The sequence below is a fragment of the Halichoeres trimaculatus genome, unplaced genomic scaffold, assembly GCF_033239565.1.
Source record: "Halichoeres trimaculatus isolate MK-OKI-2021-1 unplaced genomic scaffold, fHalTri1.1 fHalTri1_scaffold_16, whole genome shotgun sequence".
NCBI lineage: Eukaryota > Metazoa > Chordata > Actinopteri > Labriformes > Labridae > Halichoeres > Halichoeres trimaculatus.
In genome coordinates this window covers 32,440,824-32,455,188 of record NW_027437194.1, presented here as the reverse complement: position 1 = coordinate 32,455,188, position 14,365 = coordinate 32,440,824, and the positions used below count along the sequence as shown (strand labels likewise).

The following is a 14,365-nucleotide window of genomic DNA, read 5'->3' as shown; positions in this document are numbered from 1 at the left end:
ACTGTCTCTTGTCTGGCATAGTTAATTTCCAAGTTGTGCACATGTTTCTGTGTATCCCCTGCTGTCACAGAATCTTTTTACACCACGGTAAATCTATATTTGTTTGCTATTATTATTATTATTTGCTACTGATTCTACATGTATCCACGATGGACACACTCTAATTTCAGCCTCCTAGGTCAAAGCACTGATTTTTTAATGAATTCAAGAGTGATTTCATGAAGACCTCAGATGTGCTTATCCCTGACCTTTGACCTTTGGAAATGCCGCAGGTCTACAATTTTTTGTCACTACCAATCATTAAATATCGCTCTGTAAGAACTTTCAAAAAAACAAAGCTTGAGTGTCCAATGACTATCAAATACTGTTAGCAAACCCCCTGTCAGAAGTCAGGATTTATAGGCTACCTCAAACTTTTATTAAAATTAATAACATGTATTTATATTTCACAAACACCAACTGTACATTAAGTACTGTATGCAAATATATAACCCAGCATAATAAAGTGGTATGGTGCACCTTGATGGCAGCAGGAATGAAGGACTTTCTTAATCTTTTTGTTTTGCAGATTAGGGAGATGAGCCTGTTACTGCGGCTGCTCTGTTGACCGATGAGAGAGGGTGTTCGGGGTCACTCATATTGATTATCAGCCCTCACCCAATCCTTCACTTAAACACAGCCTTCACCAGCTAAACTCCCTCCCCTAGCACAGAGCGACATTTCTTGAGGAGCTTGTCTAGTCTGATATAGTCTATAATATTATCATCACTAGACTTGTGTGTTGTCTTTGTTGTGATTCATTGAACCATCTTAAAATTATCAAAAAGCTGCAGAATATTTTTCAAGTATGAAAAAAGAATTGTTCTTTATGTAGAAAATGAAAACTACACTTTATGTGCACACAAATGTGCGAACATTGGAGTTAGAACTTAAGGAGCAGTTTACAAACAATTGTATAGCAGTACAGGTTTTCAGAAACTGTCATAAGATGTATAATGTAGTAAAGTGGATACAGTAATTTATTTTTATTGGAGTTGTATCAAATTAGTAGTTGGTGGGTCAGGTAAAGTACTCAGCCTGCATGATGTACCTGAGTAAATGTACGTAGTAATCTTGACTGATTTCCATAATAAGCATTTTATACATGAACTAAACACAAATCATTGTGTTCTGCAATTGTAATGGAAACTTTTTAGTGTGTACTTGGTTATTGTACTATCTCTGGTGGATACAACAAAGAAGTATCTTGTGCATTTTGACATGTAACATTACCTCATCCTTACTTTAGAAGCCTGATAATCACCTCATTTGTAACAATATAAACTTAAATGAAAGGGGTGTTTGTGTGACTATAAAAGCCTCTGTTTTATTAATTCATTGTCCAAATTCCTGAGGACTAAATTGCACTGTAATTGACTAAGAAGCTTCTATGTAAAGAATAAAACACTCAAAAGACAGCCAAACTCAAAATCTGTATTACAAATCTTCAAAAAATAAAAACAGTCACAAACCCATTGCTGCTTGTTTGGCCATATATGGTTAAATTTGGCAGGCTGCCTTGCCAAAAAAAACTGTCTTGCCTTGCAAAAAAACGGCATTGCAAAAAATCTTTGAAAAATATATATATATATATATATCTGGTGGGAATCAGGCAGGCTGTCAGGAGGGAGGCCAGGTGGTCCCACTGAGAAAAAAAAACATAGAGGAAGGAAGAACAGGAATTCTTAGTAATGCACTGAGGCTGTTGTGTTAAGCATTATACAGTATGTGCATATATCATATGTTTTAGGACAGTATAGTCCTGCAACATAGTAGTTCAGTTGCACATTTCTGCTGACAAATACACAAACAAAACAAGACAGAGACAGACAGTACAATGAAAAAATCCTTTCTTAGTGAAATCAACTGCTCAAACATGGAAAACATACATGACTCCGTGATCGATTATGGGAAATGAGGTTGTGCAAATAAATAACTCCTTTGCCAGATTTGATTTAAAACGTTTTTGAATCGGCTTAATATATTTGAAGTAAAGTTATATCTCTATGCTGAGTGGATTAAAATATGCTTTGGCTGTGAATAATGAAATCAGAGCTCTATTGATGTTATTTTTTATTGACAGATTTAACCAGATGAAACCAGTAACTCTACAGTTTTATCTGGGGGGTTTTCTGAAGTTCCTTCCTGAAACGGACCCATAAATCCTGACAAATGAAAAAAAAAAAAAAAAAATTATAGTATATTGTTTTATAATTTTTATAGTTATTCTCTCACTTAACAAGTTACTAAACCCAATAAAACAATATCCCAAATATTTTAAAATAAATACAAATTGCAATATAAATTGATGTATATGTACTGTTGATAGCCCAAAGCTAATTAACTTACCATAAGTCGCAGGGCTGCCAATCATATAGGTGTTCTGTCCTCCCCTGTTTCAAGCAAACAAAAACAATGTACTACTGTGAATGGCAATTCATTTTTTTTTTAATTCACAGGAAATAGGAAAATTATTGTGCTGATATAGTTAGTATCATTTGAATAGTGGTCACCAAATAATATAATTTACTGACAATGCAGGCTAAAATCCCATTAGTATGATGTACACAATTGCAATAAGGTTTCATTCTAAATAAATAGATAAATTAGTTAAGAAATCTTATCCACCAGTTCTATTATGTCATCTAGAGTATTTGGTGGTCTTAAAGGTTAACTGATGGGACCATGCTATCTATTTAATTAGGAGCATTGTCCTACCTTCCTTTTCCTTGTCTTCAGGATTCCTCGGACCGGGGAGTTTTCCAGCTGGTTGTGGGGGCAGTCTGCAATTGAAAGGAATATATAACTTACACAAATGTTCAGAAATATAGTTTTATTTTGACAAGACACGGACTTGCATGCATCTTTCTCACTGTGTGACATCTTTTGGCTTTTCCTCTAGAGACTAGAAAATCCTGAGTGTGATGGTGTGTAACTGTTTTTTTTATTTAATTTTTGCCCTCCCTGTCATCGCTTCTTGAATGTACTGATTACACCTTATATTGCTTGCTTCCGTGAGAATTTTTTACATCTTGGTAGTTAGGCTTTACAGTTTTACATTCCACAAATCTATGACGAGCAGAGAGCAAATCAAAATATCATACATAATTCAAATGATTGTGGCAAGGTGCAGAAGACCTGGGCATACTTCATACCCTAGACTCTTGGATTATGGTCATGTGTGCTCACTATTTTGCCAATGAGATATTCCCTTGGCCAAGCAAACAAGGCACATGATCAATTGGAGGCATAGTAACAGGAACCCCATACTGTCACATAAAGGTTAACAGACAATGTACAGACAGGTTATTCTGTTGTCTCTTTGTTGTAACGAATGTACAATTGGAATAAGAGAGGGGTACATGAACAAACATGGATATAATCTATTCAACTCATTTCAGTGCATCAGAGTTAGACTAAATCAACACTATTTGGAAAGTTAACTAAGATCATATGGACTTTGTGATAATTACATGGGATAAAAATGTCAGATGGGTATAAGACAATAAGCCATTATTATTCATTATTGTTATTATTATTATTATTATTATCATTATTATTATTATTATTATAATCAAGTCATTGAAGGGGACATATCATGCAAAAATAAATTTTCCAGGTCTTCTGCACCAATATTTTCAAATTTGGGGTCCATACAAATCCCCCCTAGTGTTAGAAACAACAACTGCATGCACCGACTGCAGGCACCCCCCCAGTTGCGGTTTGTCTGCCGGCACACGAATCAGATTCAGCTCCCCTTGCTACCTCACAAATTCTTCATTAACATAATCCAGACCGACTTCCTGATCTCTACAGCAGAGGCCAACACCCAGTCTCCACCCGCCACGCCTGCAGTCATGTGCTTGTCTGTTGTCACCTGCAGCCATGTGCATGGCTGTTGTGATGTGGGTGGAAGGAGGGCCGAAGAGGGGGGCGGAATGAACAGCAGCGGGCAGCAGCTCATTTGCAGTTAAAGGGACAGACACTAACATCAAACGCAGAGCACAGAGTGCTAAAAACAGGGCTGCTGTGCTTGATCCGTGAGGAATTTTGACCAAAGGATTTCACAGACATGTTATTAAGGTACCTGGGAACTGTGTGAACTAGTAAAAAAAAAGCACGATATGTCTCCTTTAAACTAGACATACCTTTCACTTTCTTCTTTCTTTTTTCTGGTAATGGGACAGATATAGTTGCTGTGAATGCAGTAATGCATTCACAGCATATGTTCTTCTGTGACAAAAAAATTTATTGCTGTGAATGCAGTAATGCATTCACAGTATATGTTCTTCTGTGACAAAAAAATTTATTGCTGTGAATGCAGCAATGCATTCACAGTATATGTTCTTCTGTGACAAAAAAATTTATTCTTCTTCTTCTTCTTCTTCTTCTTCATTCTTCCGCCCGCTTTTTTGGACCGCTAAAACTCAGGCAAACTTCAACCGATTTTCACCGTTCAAACTTCAAAACGTGTGTTTCAGTGGGGACAAGGGGGCTATGACTTTTCAGAAACTTTTCACGAATAATTTCCGAGATATACGACAATTTACGAAATTTTGGTCACATAGAGATGAATGGGGAATTTTCAAAATTTTCTCCCTTCAGGACATTTTCTCAGCCTGCTTCAAACCCTCCTCATTCAGTCATACATTCAGCTACAAACTCCATTCAAACTTCAAAATATTCAGCTATCTTTTGGCTTCATTCAGTGGGTTTCAAATGTTTCCTAGCATTCATAGTTTCTTCACAATGACCCTTCAAAGGTCATGATGCATTTCAGCTCTTCGAGCCGTTTAACATTGGTGTGTATTGGACGGAATGTTTTGGCTCAGAGTGGGAGATTCAAATGACAGAGCAGGGAGAGGGGGAAACAAGACCTGAGAAACTTCTGGGTAAACTGCTCTCTTGGCCATATTTTTTGAGCTATCAACACAAATAAGCCCTCAGCATGTAAGTAGTCTTGTCCTGCTTCTGACAAAGTGGTTTTTAAAGCAAAAGGATGGAGCACTTTTTCACAAAATGGCCAACTGTCATGAGAAGTTCAAAAAAATCCCCATATACCTCCATGTTAATTCCTGAGGGGTTTTCTCAGAGATCAGTAAATTTTCCCTCATCTATCTATCGCTCTCGTGGGTTTGTTTCTTGACCTCCATGCATGAAATTTAGATCAACAGCTTCCTCTGGGTCTCAGGATTCCTACGGTGTGTTCATTTTTATTCTAGCCCTCACGGTTTTGGCAAGGTGACAGGAGATTCGGACTCTTGCTTTGCCACAAAATCTTCATAAAATTACTGTAACAAGGGCAAAGTTGTGCACCTGCACCTGCTGCCCTTGACGAGCTGGTCACCGTGGAAACCTTTCATCTCATGCAGCTGTTTTTAGTAACTCATCAAAACATCCAGGAACAAAGACAAGCATGTGTCTGTTAATTTATCATTGATCACCAATGTAAAATCTGGCTTCAGATAAGCCTCAGCAGACAGGTTTACATGATTGAACACACACACACACACACACACACACACACACACACACACACACACACACACACACACACACACACACACACACAGGGCAGAAAGTATCACACTTTAACAGCATTTGACTTTCATTTCCCTGAGTCAGCTCCTTATTTTCCCAGATTTTTTTCTTTAAATTTAAATTCCTTCCTTTAATTCCTGAATTGATTCAGCCAGTCAAACTTTTAAATCCTATTTTAGATTACACTGATTCATGCTTCATCATCATTCTTTTTGTCAGAATTGCAAGCACCTTTACACCCTGATTTCAAAGGGAATGTGTTGGGAATCAACAGACTCCACCAGCTCTCTGATGGCAGTTGGTAAACAATGATCACCATGGCAACATCTGGCTTCAGATGGGCCTCAGCCTACAGGCTTACATGGTTAAAAAACTCACACACAGGACACACAGGATTACATTTTAACAGGGTTTAAGAACGCCGACTTACATTTACCCTCAGTCAGGTCATTATTTCCATCAATGTTCTTTAAAATTTGATACATTCCTTTAATTTTTGAATAGACGCAACAATTTCAACTTTAAATTCCTTCATCCATTCCATTTATTCGACCATTTATTTCCTTTCATCCAAGAGTTCATGGCAGGCTAATTCAGCATTCTGCATTAGCATTTCAGTGCAAGCTTTCCAGGAGTTCTTAAAACAATTTTCAGACATATCCTCATTCATTCATGTTCAGCATTCTGCATTAGCAGTTGAGCGCAAGCTTTTACAGGAGTTTTTAAAACAATTTTCAGACATATCCTCAGTCATTCATGATCAGCATTCTACATCAGCAGTTGAGCACAAGCTTTTCAAGACTTCATTCAACCATTTTAAGACAAATCTTCAGTCATTCATGTTCAGCGTTCTGCATTAGCATTTCAGTGCAAGCCTTGCATGACTTCATTCAACCATTTTCAAACACATCTTCAGTCATTCATGTTCAGCTTCTGCTTTAGCATTTCAGCGCGAGTTAATTAAGACTTCATTCTGCCATTTTCAGACATATCTTCAGTCATTCATGTTCAGCATTCTGCATTAGCAGTTCAGCGCAAGCTGCTTCAGCATTCTGCATTCACAGCGCAATTTCTTCAGAAATTGCTTTTCTAGTTGCTGTGAATGCAGTAATGCATTCACAGCATATGTTCTTCTGTGACAAAAAAATTTATTGCTGTGAATGCAGTAATGCATTCACAGCATATGTTCTTCTGTGTCAAAAAAATTTATTCTTCTTCTTCTTCTTCCGCCCGCTTTTTTGGACCGCTAAAACTTCTACAAACTTCAACTGATTTTCACCGTTCAAACTTCAAAACGTGTGTTTCAGTGGGGACAAGGGGGCTATGACTCTTCAGAAACTTTTCACAAATACTTTCTGAGATATTCAACGTTTTACGAGATTTCGGTCCCATAGAGATGAATGCGGAATTTTCAAAATTTCCTCCCTTCAGGACATTTTTTCAGCCTTCTTCAAACCCTCCTCATTCAGTCATACATTCAGCTACAAACTCCATTCAAACTTCAAAATATTCAGCTATCTTTTGGCTCCATTCAGTGGGTTTCAAATGTTTCCTAGCATTCATAGTTACTTCACAATGACCCTTCAAAGGTCATGATGCATTTCAGCTCTTCAAGCCATTTAACATTGGTGTGTATTGGACGGAATGTTTCAGCTCAGAGTGGGAGATTCAAACGACAGAGCAGGGAGAGGGAGAAACAAGACCTGGGAAACTTCTGGGTAAACTGCTCTCTTGGCCACATTTTTTGAGCTATCAACACAAATAAGCCCTCAGCATGTAAGTAGTCTTGTCCTGCTTCTGACAAAGTGGTTTTCAAAGCAAAAGGATGGAGCCCTTTTTTCACAAAATGGCCAACTGTCGGGCAAAGTCAGCTCAGGCACCCATGTACTCCAATGTTAATTCCTGAGGGGTTTTCTCAGAGATCAGTCAAATTTCCCTCATCTATCTATCGCTGTCATGGGCCTACTTCTGCATCTTTAGACATGAAATTAACACAGACAGCTTCCTCAGGGTCTCAGGATTCCTACGGTGTGATCATTTTTCTTATCGGCCCTTTGGTTTTGTCACAGTTGTAGGCAGTTGACACCCTGATTTCAGTGGAAATGTGTTGGGAATCAACAGACTCCACCAGCTCTCTGATGGCAGTTGGTAAACAATGATCACCATGGCAACATCTGGCTTCAGATGAGCCTCAGCTGACAGGCTTACATGATTAAAAACTCACACACAGGACACACAGAATTTCATTTTAACAGCGTTTCAGAGATGAGACTTTCATTTTCCCTCAGTCAGGTCATTATTTCCATAAATGTTCTTTAAAATTTAATTAATTGCTTCAAATTTTGAAAAGATGCAGCCATTTCAACTTTAAATTCATTTATCCATTTAACTGATTCATCCATTAGTTTCCTTTCATCCAAGAGTTCATGGCAGGTTAATTTAGCATTCTGCATTAGCAGTTGAGTGCCAGCTTCTCATGAATTATTTCAACCATTTTCAGACATAAATTCAGTCATTCATGTTTAGCATTCTGCTTTTGCAGTTGAGCACAAGCTTTTCAAGACTTAATTCAAATGATTTCAGACATAACTTTAGCCATTCTTGTTCAGAATTTTGCTTTAGCAGTTCAGCGCAAGCATTTTAAGACTTCATTCAGCCATTTTCAGACAAACCTTCAGTCATTAATGTTCAGCATTCTGCATTAGCAGTTGAGCGCAAGCTTTTCAAGACTTTTTCAACCATTTTCAGACATATCTTCAGTCATTCAGGTTCAGCTTTTGTTGCATTAGCAGTTCAGCGCAAGCTGCTTCAGCATTCTGCATTCACAGCGCAATTTCTTCAGAAATTGCTTTTCTAGTTCTTCTTCTTCTTCTTCCGCCCGCTTTTTTGGACCGCTAAAACTTCTGCAAACTTCAACCGATTTTCACCGTTCAAACTTCAAAACGTGTGTTTCAGTGGGGACAAGGGGGCTATGACTCTTCAGAAACTTTTCACAAATACTCTCCGAGATATTCAACGTTTTACGAAATTTCGGTCCCATAGAGATGAATGCGGAATTTTCAAAATTTCCTCCCTTCAGGACATTATTTCAGCCTGCTTCAAACCCTTCTCATTCAGTCATACATTCAGCTACAAACTCCATTCAAACTTCAAAATATTCAGCTATCTTTTGGCTCCATTCAGTGGGTTTCAAATGTTTCCTAGCATTCATAGTTACTTCACAATGACCCTTCAAAGGTCATGATGATTTTCAGCTCTTCAAGCCATTTAACATTGGTGTGTATTGGACGGAATGTTTCAGCTCAGAGTGGGAGATTCAAACGACAGAGCACGGAGAGGGGGAAACAAGACCTGAGAAACTTCTGGGTAAACTGCTCTCTTGGCCACATTTTTTGAGCTATCATCACAAATAAGCCCTCAGCATGTAAGTAGTCTTGTCCTGCTTCTGACAAAGTTGTTTTTAAAGCAAAAGGATGGAGCCCTTTTTCACAAAATGACCAACTGTCGGGCAAAGTCAGCTCCGGCACCCATGTACTCCAATGTTAATTCCTGAGGGGTTTTCTCAGAGATCAGTAAAATTACCCTCATCTATATATCGCTGTCATGGGCCTATTTCTGCATCTTTAGACATGAAATTAACACAGACAGCTTCTCTGGGTCTCAGGATTCCTACGGTGTGATCATTTTTCTGATCGGCCCTTTGGTTTTGTCACAGTTGTAGGCAGTTTGACACCCTGATTTCAGTGGAAATGTGTTGGGAATCAACAGACTCCACCAGCTCTCTGATGGCAGTTGGTAAACAATGATCACCATGGCAACATCTGGCTTCAGATGAGCCTCAGCTAAAAGGCTGACATGATTAAAAACTTACACACAGGACACACAGAATTTCATTTTAACAGCGTTTCAGAGATGAGACTTGCATTTTCCCTCAGTCAGGTCATTATTTCCATAACTGTTCTTTAAAATTTAATTCATTGCTTCAAATTTTGAAAAGATGCAGCCATTTCAACTTTAAATTCCTTTATCCATTTAACTGATTCATCCATTCATTTCCTTTCATCCAAGAGTTCATGGCAGGCTAATTCAGCATTCTGCATTAGCAGTTGAGTGCCAGCTTTTCATGAATTATTTCAACCATTTTCAGACATAAATTCAGTCATTCATGTTTAGCATTCTGCTTTTGCAGTTGAGCACAAGCTTTTCAAGACTTAATTCAAATGATTTCAGACATAACTTTAGCCATTCTTGTTCAGAATTTTGCTTTAGCAGTTCAGCGCAAGCATTTTAAGGCTTCATTCAGCCACTTTCAGACAAACCTTCAGTCATTAATGTTCAGCATTCTGCATTAGCAGTTGAGCGCAAGCTTTTCAAGACTTTTTCAACCATTTTCAGACATATCTTCAGTCATTCAGGTTCAGCTTTTGTTGCATTAGCAGTTCAGCGCAAGCTGCTTCAGCATTCTGCATTCACAGCGCAATTTCTTCAGAAATTGCTTTTCTAGTTCTTCTTCTTCATTCTTCCGCCCGCTTTTTTGGACCGCTAAAACTCCAGCAAACTTCAACCGATTTTCACCGTTCAAACTTCAAAACGTGTGTTTCAGTGGGGACAAGGGGGCTATGACTTTTCAGAAACTTTTCACGAATAATTTCCGAGATATTCGACAATTTACGAAATTTTGGTCACATAGAGATGAATGGGGAATTTTCAAAATTTTCTCCCTTCAGGACATTTTCTCAGCCTGCTTCAAACCCTCCTCATTCAGTCATACATTCAGCTACAAACTCCATTCAAACTTCAAAATATTCAGCTATCTTTTGGCTTCATTCAGTGGGTTTCAAATGTTTCCTAGCATTCATAGTTTCTTCACAATGACCCTTCAAAGGTCATGATGCATTTCAGCTCTTCGAGCCGTTTAACATTGGTGTGTATTGGACGGAATGTTTTGGCTCAGAGTGGGAGATTCAAACGACAGAGCACGGAGAGGGGGAAACAAGACCTGAGAAACTTCTGGGTCAACTGCTCTCTTGGCCACATTTTTTGAGCTATCAACACAAATAAGCCCTCAGCATGTAAGTAGTCTTGTCCTGCTTCTGACAAAGTGGTTTTTAAAGCAAAAGGATGGAGCACTTTTTCACAAAATGGCCAACTGTCATGAGAAGTTCAAAAAAATCCCCATATACCTCCATGTTAATTCCTGAGGGGTTTTCTCAGATATCAGTAAATTTTCCCTCATCTATCTATCGCTCTCGTGGGTTCGTTTCTTGACCTTCATGCATGAAATTTAGACGGACAGCTTCCTCTGGGTCTCAGGATTCCTACGGTGTGTTCATTTTTATTCTAGCCCTCACGGTTTTGGCAAGGTGACAGGAGATTCGGACTCTTGCTTTGCCACAAAATCTTCAGAAGATTACAGTAAGAAGGGCAAAGTTGTGCACCTGCACCTGCTGCCCTTGACGAGCTGGTCACCGTGGAAACCTTTGATCTCATGCAGCTGTTTATAGTAACTCATCAAAACATCCAGGAACAATGACAAGCATGTGTGTGTTAATTTATCATTGATCACCAATGTAAAATCTGGCTTCAGATAAGCCTCAGCAGACAGGTTGACATGATTGAACACACACACACACACACACACACACACACACACACACACACAACACACACACACACACACACACACACACACACACACACACACACACACACACACACACACACACACACACACACACACACAGGGCAGAAAGTATCACACTTTAACAGCATTTGACTTCCATTTCCCTGAGTCAGCTCCTTATTTTCCCAGATTTTTTTCTTTTAATTTAAATTCCTTCCTTTAATTCCTGAATTGATTCAGCCATTCAAACTTTTAAATCCAATTTTAGATTACACTGATTCATGCTTCATGATCATTCTTTTTGTCAGAATTTCAAGCACCTTTACACCCTGATTTCAAAGGGAATGTGTTGGGAATCAACAGACTCCACCAGCTCTCTGATGGCAGTTGGTAAACAATGATCACCCTGGCAACATCTGGCTTCAGATGGGCCTGAGCCTACAGGCTTACATGGTTAAAAAACTAACACATAGGACACACAGGATTACATTTTAACAGGATTTAAGATAGCAGACTTACATTTTCCCTCAGTCAGGTCATTATTTCTATAAATGTTCTTTAAAATTTGATACATTCCTTTAATTTTTGAATAGACGCAACCATTTCAACTTTAAATTCCTTCATCCATTCCATTTATTCGACCATTTATTTCCTTTCATCCAAGAGTTCATGGCAGGCTAATTCAGCATTCTGCATTAGCATTTCAGTGCAAGCTTTCCAGGAGTTCTTAAAACAATTTTCAGACATATCCTCATTCATTCATGTTCAGCATTCTGCATTAGCAGTTGAGCGCAAGCTTTCACAGGAGTTTTTAAAACAATTTTCAGACATATCCTCAGTCATTCATGATCAGCATTCTACATCAGCAGTTGAGCACAAGCTTTTCAAGACTTCATTCAACCATTTTAAGACAAATCTTCAGTCATTCATGTTCAGCGTTCTGCATTAGCATTTCAGTGCAAGCCTTGCATGACTTCATTCAACCATTTTCAGACACATCTTCAGTCATTCATGTTCAGCTTCTGCTTTAGCATTTCAGCGCGAGTTAATTAAGACTTCATTCAGCCATTTTCAGACATATCTTCAGTCATTCATGTTCAGCATTCTGCATTAGCAGTTCAGCGCAAGCTGCTTCAGCATTCTGCATTCACAGCGCAATTTCTTCAGAAATTGCTTTTCTAGTTGCTGTGAATGCAGCAATGCATTCACAGTATATGTTCTTCTGTGACAAAAAAATTTATTGCTGTGAATGCAGCAATGCATTCACAGCATATGTTCTTCTGTGACAAAAAAATTTATTATGTTGAAATGCTGACTCAGCATTTCAACATATTGTTCTCCTGTGACTTTATTCTTCTTTTTCTTCTTCTTCTTCTTCTTATTCTTCCGTACGTTTTTTGGTTCGCTAAAACTCCTTCAAATTTTGTCCGATTTTCACCATTCAAATTTTAAACTATTCAGCTTCTTCTGGAGATGCGTGCTATGACTCTTCTCATATGTAACCCTTAAACTTTTTGAATTATTCAGCTTTTTATGAAAATTATTCTCCATCTGAAATGCATTGGAAACTTCTGCTTCTCTTGAAAAATGTCCTTCAACTTTCAGAAGTTCTAGCCTCCTCATACTTCCACTTACAGACTTCATTTAAACTTTAAAATATTCAGCTATCTTTCCACTCTTCAGGACTTTGTCTGCTCTTTAATATCTTTAACTGTTTTTGAGATTTCACTGTTCAAGCAACATAAACTTTTCCCACTTTGCCCTAAAATCTTAGCTTCCTAGAGTGCAATCATCGTTAGCTAGAGTGCGACACACTCTTGCAGAAGGGTTGCTGCTGTCTTTGAAAGAATTGTCATAACTTCTGAAATATTTACAGTAGAAACTTAAAAAATACATCACACGGTACCTAATCGTGTGCTGCTTCTGACAAAGTGGTTTTTAAAGCAAAAACATCAAGCACTTTATCACAAAATGACCAGCTATCATGAAGTTTTTACACCCTCACGCCATCTCCTCCAATGTTAATTCCTGAGGAGTTTTCTCAAAGATCAGTGGAATTTCCCTCATTTGCAAACTGCTCTCAATGACACAGTTCTGCATCTCCATACATGAAAGTTGCACCTTCAGCTTCCCCGGGATCTTGTGGTTCTTATGATGTGTTTATTTTTATTGTAGCCCTCACGGTTTTGGCAAGATGACAGAAGATTCAGACTCTTGCTTCACCACAAAATGCCCAGAGTAACACATGAGCAGGGCAAAGTTCTGCAGCTGCAACTTAACGAGCATTCGTCTCCTTGACAGTCTGTCATCTCACACAGCTGTATGTACTAGCTCATCAAAACAGTCAGGAACAAAGACACACATGTACTAAAGTTATTTATAACACCATACCTCCCCCTTTGACTAAATCTACATGCTCCACTATTCATACAACTTTCCCCACACCCTATTATTCTCAAACTGCTACTTTTTCTTCTATTACTAGTGCTACATTAATCTCTGTACTGTTTTGTCCCCTACTTCTCCTACTTCTTCTCTCCATTCCACATTTTCAGCTCTGGTTCACATCTTAACCCCCTTTTTTAAAAACTTTTAAATGATTAAACTTTATTTAAAACATTTTACCAACAAAAACAGAGACTGAAAAAATCTTCTGATCCACTGCAACTCCTTCAACTTCAACTGCTTCTACCTTCTGCAGACTTTGACTTAAAGACCTCATTCACACATTAAACTGGTCCTATTACCCTTAATCCTATTAACACATTAGTCATCGATTTCTGCTTTCTTCTACATTTTTGAAGATTTCACTTTTTGATCTTTCTCTTATTTTTATTATTTTATTTGAACTCTTTTAGGATAATTTACATTTCCACTATATCTATTAAACCTTTCATCTCATGCAGCTGTTTATACTAACTCATCAAAACATTCAGGAACAAAGACACACATGTGAGTGTGCTCTTTCTGTCCCTCACACATCCCAGACCTTTGCATGCAGTGACATTTCCATCACTACTTCAGTTACTTAAAATACCATACCTCCCCCTTTGACTTAATCCTCATGCTCCACTATTCATACAATTTATTCCACAGCTTTTACTGCTTCTTCTCCTACTATTAGTACTGCATAAACCTCTGTTTTTTTCCTATTTCTGCTAA

General features: G+C 38.2%; 1 long non-coding RNA gene across 1 annotated transcript; it reads right to left on the bottom strand.

Moving 5' to 3' along the window:
- Window positions 1–1,593: 1,593 nt before the first annotated feature.
- LOC141805193 (uncharacterized) lies at window positions 1,594–2,824 on the bottom strand. Its single transcript, XR_012599698.1, has 3 exons — window positions 2,758–2,824; window positions 2,389–2,432; window positions 1,594–1,684 (listed from the first exon to the last, which is right to left on the bottom strand). It is a non-coding gene; the product is annotated as an uncharacterized LOC141805193 (long non-coding RNA).
- Window positions 2,825–14,365: the final 11,541 nt, after the last annotated feature.